General features: G+C 42.0%; 1 non-coding gene across 1 annotated transcript; it reads left to right on the forward strand.

The window, feature by feature from the left end:
• Positions 1–5,909: 5,909 nt before the first annotated feature.
• On the forward strand, positions 5,910–6,017 carry LOC112760432 (small nucleolar RNA R71). The gene has a single exon (XR_003180873.1). It is a non-coding gene; the product is annotated as a small nucleolar RNA R71 (small nucleolar RNA).
• The last annotated feature ends 270 nt before the right edge of the window (positions 6,018–6,287 follow it).

A 6,287-nucleotide genomic window follows, 5' to 3' on the forward strand; every position in this document is an offset into this window, starting at 1 on the left:
CGTGCGCGTCGTTTGCGCAATTGGCCACCCATGCGTACGCGTCCCTGACGCATACGCGTGACCTTGAAAAATCGACGTAAATGGGTGCATGGCCAAAAGTTGAGATGGCTTGGGGCTAGAAGTGTGCTAGAGGCACAAAGTTGATCACGCGTACGCGTCTTTTTCCCAAATGGCCTTCCACGCGTGCGCGTACATGATGCGCACGCGTCATATGAAAATTTTGATTTCCAGGCCACGCGAGCAGTGAGTTGTGCGTGCGCACAGCCGCCTTCGTGCGATTCGCACAAACCAAATCCACGCGTACGCGTGTTCGGTGCGTACGCGTCATATGAAATTTTTGCGATCCACGCGTACGCATGCCTTACTGGTGCACGAAATTGTGATCTCCAGGCTCGAACAAATCCTGGTAATGGCTCCAAAGCTTGGTGCTTTGATCTTAATTCATAATTGTCACAACTTCGATACAACTAACCAGCAAGTGCACTGGGTCGTCCAAGTAATACCTTACGTGAGTAAGGGTCGAATCCCACGGAGATTGTTGGTATGAAGCAAGCTATGGTCACCTTGTAAATCTCAGTCAGGCGGATATAAAATAATCATGGAGTTTTCGAATAATAAATAATAGAATAGGGATAGAGATACTTATGTAAATCATTGGTAAGAATTTCAGATAAGCGAATGGAGATGCTTTTCGTTCCTCTGAACCTCTGCTTTCCTGCTATCTTCATCCAATCGGTCTTACTCCTTTCCATGGCTGGCTGTATGCAAGGGCATCACCGTTGTCAGTGGCTACATCCCCTCCTCTCAGTGAATAATATGCTCACGCACCCTGTCACGGCACGGCTATTCATCTGTCGGTTCTCGATCATGCTGGAATAGGATTCACCCTCCTTTTGCGTCTGTCACTAACGCCCAGCACTCGCGAGTTTGAAGCTCGTCACAGTCATTCAATCATTGAATCCTACTCAGAATACCACAGACAAGGTTTAGACCTTCCGGATTCTCTTGAATGCCGCCATCATTCTAGCTTACGCCACGAAGATTCCTGTTAGGAGATCTAAGAGATATTCATTCTAGCTTATTTCATGTAGAACAGAAGTGTTTGTCAGGCACGCGTTCATAAAGGAGAAGGATGATGAGCGTCACACATAATCATCACCTTCATCACGTTCTTGGGTGCGAATGGATATCTTAGAAGAGAAATAAGAAGAATTGAATAGAAAACAGTAGTACTTTGCATTAATCTTTGAGGAACAGCAGAGCTCCACACCTTAATCTATGGAGTGTAGAAACTCTACCGTTAAAAATACATAAGTGAAAGGTCCAGGCATGGCCGAGATGGCCAGCCCCCTAAAACGTGATCAAAGGATCATAAGGTAATCCAAAGATATCAAAATACAATAGTAAGAGGTCCTATTTATAATAAACTAGCTACTAGGGTTTACATGAGTAAGTATTTGATGTATAAATCCACTTCCGGGGCCCACTTGGTGTGTGTTTGGGCTGAGCTTAAGTGTTGCACGTGCAGAGGCCATTTGTGGAGTTGAACGCCAGTTTTTCTGCCAGTTTGGGCGTTCAACTCTGGTTTTGGATCCTTTTCTGGCGCTGGACGCCAGATTTGGTCAGAGAGCTGGCGTTAAACGCCAGTTTACGTCGTCTATTCTTGGCCAAAGTATAAACTATTATATATTTCTGGAAAGCCCTGGATGTCTACTTTCCAACGCAATTGAAAGCGCGCCATTTCGAGTTCTGTAGCTCCAGAAAATCCACTTTGAGTGCAGGGAGGTCAGAATCTAACAGCATCAGCAGTCCTTCTTCAACCTCTGAATCTGATTTTTGCTCAAGTCCCTCAATTTCAGCCAGAAAATACCTGAAATTACAGAAAAACACACAAACTCATAGTAAAGTCCAGAAATGTGAATTTAACACAAAATCTATTAAAAACATCCCTAAAAGTAACTAGATCCTACTAAAAACATACTAAAAACAATGTCAAAAAGCGTATAAATTATCCGCTCATCACAACACCAAACTTAAATTGTTGCTTGTCCCCAAGCAACTGAAAATCAAAATAGGATAAAAAGAATAGAATATACTATAAATTCCAAACTATCAATGAAACAGAGCTTCAATCATATGAGCGGGACTTATAGCTTTTTGCCTCTTGAATAGTTTTGGCATCTCACTTTATCCATTGAGGTTCAGAATGATTGGCATCTATAGGAACTTCAGATTTCGAATAGTGTTATTGACTCTCTTAGTTCAGTATGATGATTCTTGAACCCAGCTTCTTTATGAGTCTTGGCCGTGGCCCTAAGCACTTTGTTTTCCAGTATTACCACCGGATACATAAATGCCACAGACACATAGTTGGGTGAACCTTTTCAGATTGTGACTCAGCTTTGCTAAAGTCCCCAATTAGAGGTGTCCAGGGTTCTTAAGCACACTCTTTTTTTGCTTTGGACCTTGACTTTAACCGCTCAGTCTCAAGTTTTCACTTGACACCTACACGCCACAAGCACATGGTTAGGGATAGCTTGGTTTAGCCGCTTAGACCAGGATTTTATTCCTTTAGGCCCTCCTATCCACTGATGCTCAAAACCTTGGGATCCTTTTTAATTGCCCTTGCCTTTTGGTTTTAAGGGTTATTGGCTTTTTGCTCTTGCCTCTTGGTTTTAAGAGCTTTGGCTTTTTCTGCTTGCTTTTTCTTTTTCTTTCTATTTTTTTTTGCCTATTTTTATTTTTATTTTTTTTTCTGCAAGCTTTGTTCTTTGCTGCTTTTTCTTGCTTTAAGAATCATTTTTATGATTTTTCAGATTATCAAATAACATGTCTCCTAGTCATCATTCTTTCAAGAGCCAACATATTTAACATTCTTAAACAACAACTTCAAAAGACATATGCACTGTTCAAGCATACATTCAGAAAACAAGAAGCATTGTCACCACATCAATATAATTAAACTAAGTTCAAGGATAAATTCGAAACTCATGTACTTCTTGTTCTTTTGAATTAAAACATTTTTCATTTAAGAGAGGTGATGGATTCATAGGACATTTATAACTTTAAGACAAAGTTACTAACTACTAATGATCATGTAATGAAGACACAAACATAGATAAGCACATAACATAGAAAACGAAAAGCAGAAGAATTAAGAACAAGGAATGAATCCACCTTAGTGATGGTGGCATTTCCTTCTTGAGGAATCAATGATGTCCTTGAGCTCTTCTATGTCTCTTCCTTGCCTTTGTTGCTCCTCCTTCAGTGCTTTTAGATCTTCTCTGATTTCATGAAGGATGATGGAGTGCTCTTGATGTTCCACCCTTAGTTGCTTCCAATAATTGTGTGGAAGAAAATGTATCCCTTGAGGTATCTTAGGGATCTCTTGATTTGCAGTCAAATGTTCTACCACTGAGCTATAGACCCTTGATGGAAGCTTTTGTCTTCCCTTTCCTCTTTCTAGAGGTTTCTCTGGCCTTAGGTGCCATCAATGGTTATGGAAAAAAACAAAAAAGCTATGCTTTTACCACACCAAACTTAGAATATTGCTCGCCCTCGAGCAAAAGAAGAAAGAATAGAAGAATAAGAAGAAGATATGGAGGAGATGGATGGGAGTGTGTATTCGGCCATATGGGTGGGATTGGGTGGGAGAGAGATGTTGAATTTTTGAAGGTAGTGGGTGTATGGATGTGAGTGGTAAATGGAAAAAAAAGAAGGGATGATCATGAATGGAAAGAGAGATGATGAGGTAGGTGGGGATCCTGTGGGGTCCACAGATCCTGAGGTGTCAAGGCATTTACATCCCTGCACCAATTTAGGCATGTAAAATGCCCTTGCACACAACTCTGGGCGTTCAGCGCCAGGTTGGTGCCCATTTTGGGCGTTCAACACCCCTTTGCTGCCATTTCTGGCGTTGAACGCCAGAACCATGCTTGTTCTGGGCGTTCAGCGCCAGGATGCTCCCATTCTGGGCGTTCAGCGCCAGAACTATGCTCTGTTCTGGCGTTTGAACGCCAGACAGATGCTCCTCCAGGGTGTGATTTTTCTTCTGCTGTTTTTGATTCCGTTTTCAATTTTTATATTTATTTTGTGACTCCACATGATCATGAACCTAAGAAAACATGAAAAACAATAAAAATAAGAATTAGATAAACATTGGGTTGCCTCCCAACAAGCGCTTCTTTAATGTCAATAGCTTGACAGTGGGCTCTCATGGAGCCTCACAGATGTGCAGAGCTTTGTTGAGACTCTCCAACACCAAACTTAGAGTTTGGATATGGGAGTTCAACACCAAACTTAGAGTTTGGTTGTGGCCTCCCAACACCAAACTTAGAGTTTGACTGTGGGGGCTCTGGTTGACTCTGCTTTGAGAGAAGCTTTTCATGCTTCCTCTTCATGGTTGCAGAGGGAGATCCTTGAGTTTTAAACACAAGGGAGTCCTCATTCCATTGAAGGACTATTTCACCTCTGTCAACATCAATCACAGCTCTTGCAATGGCCAGGAAAGGTCTTCCTAGGATGATGGATTCATCCTCTTCCTTTCCAGTATCCAGGACTATGAAATCAGTAGGTATGTAAAGGCCCTCAACCTTTACTAATACATCTTCTACTTGTCCATAAGCCTGTTTTCTTGAGCTGTCTGCCATCTCTAGTGAGATTTTAGCAGCTTGCACCCCATAGATTCCCAGTTTCTCTATTACAGAGAGGGACATGAGGTTTATTCCTGAACCAAGGTCACACAGAGCCTTAAAGATCATGGTGCCTATGGTACAAGGTATTATGAACTTTCCAGGATCCTGTCTCTTCTGAGGCAATGTCAGTTGATCCAAATCACTTAGTTCATTGATGAACAAGGGAGGTTCAACTTCCCAAGCATCAATGCCAAATAATTTGGCATTCAGCTTCATGATTGCACCAAGAAACTTGGCAGTTTGCTCTTCAGTAACATCCTTATTCTCTTCAGAAGAGGAATACTCATCAGAGCTCATGAAGGGCATAAGGAGGTTCAATGGGATCTCTATGGTCTCTAGATAAGCCTCAGAGTCCTTTGGTTCCTCAGAGGGAAGCTCCTTATTGACCACTGGACGTCCCAGGAGGTCTTCCTCCTTGGGATTCACGTCCTCTCCTTCCCTTACAGGTTCGGCCATGGTGCTTATGTCAATGGCCTTACACTCTCCTTTTGGGTTCTCTTCTGTATTGCTTGGGAGAGTACTAGGAGGGATTTCAGTGATCCTTTTACTCAGCTGGCCCACTTGTGCTTCCAGATTTCTAATGGAAGACCTTGTTTCATTCATGAAACTTACAGTGGCCTTAGATAGATCAGAGACTAGATTTGCTAAATTAGAAGCATTTTGTTCAGAGTTCTCTGTCTGTTGCTGAGTGGATGATGGAAAAGGTTTACTATTGCTAAACCTGTTTCTTCCACCATTATTAAAGCCTTGTTGGGGCTTTTGATCCTTCCATGAGAAATTTAGATGATTTCTCCATGTTGAGTTATAGGTGTTTCCATAAGGTTCACCTAAGTAATTCACCTCTGCTATTGCAGGGTTCTCAGGATCATAAGCTTCTTCTTCATAAGAAGCCTCTTGAGTACTGTTGGATGCAGCTTGCATTCCATGTAGACTCTGAGAGATCATATTGACTTGCTGAGTCAATATTTTATTCTGAGCCAATATGGCATTCAGAGTATCAATCTCAAGAACTCCCTTCTTCATAGGCGTCCCATTATTCACAGGATTCCTTTCAGAAGTGTACATGAACTGGTTATTAGCAACCATGTCAATGAGTTCTTGAGCTTCTGCAGGCGTTTTCTTTAGGTGAATGGATCCACCTGCAGAAGTGTCCAGTGACATCTTTGATAGCTCAGATAAACCATCATAGAATATATCCAGGATGGTCCATTCTGAAAGCATGTCAGAAGGACACTTTTTGGTCAACTGTTTGTATCTTTCCCAAGCTTCATAGAGGGATTCACCATCTTTCTGTCTGAAGGTTTGAACATCAGCTCTAAGCTTGCTCAGCTTTTGAGGAGGAAAGTACTTGGCTAAGAAAGCCGTGACCAGCTTATCCCAAGAGTTCAGGCTGTCTTTGGGTTGAGAATCCAACCATAATCTAGCTCTGTCTCTTACAGCAAAAGGGAAAAGCATGAGCCTGTAGACTTCAGGATTTACTCCATTAGTCTTAACAGTATCACATATCTGCAAGAACTCAGTTAAGAACTGAAAAGGATCTTCAGATGGAAGTCCATGAAACTTGCAGTTCTGCTGCATCAGAGAAACTAACTG

The sequence above is a fragment of the Arachis hypogaea genome, chromosome 16 (genome assembly GCF_003086295.3).
Source record: "Arachis hypogaea cultivar Tifrunner chromosome 16, arahy.Tifrunner.gnm2.J5K5, whole genome shotgun sequence".
NCBI lineage: Eukaryota > Viridiplantae > Streptophyta > Magnoliopsida > Fabales > Fabaceae > Arachis > Arachis hypogaea.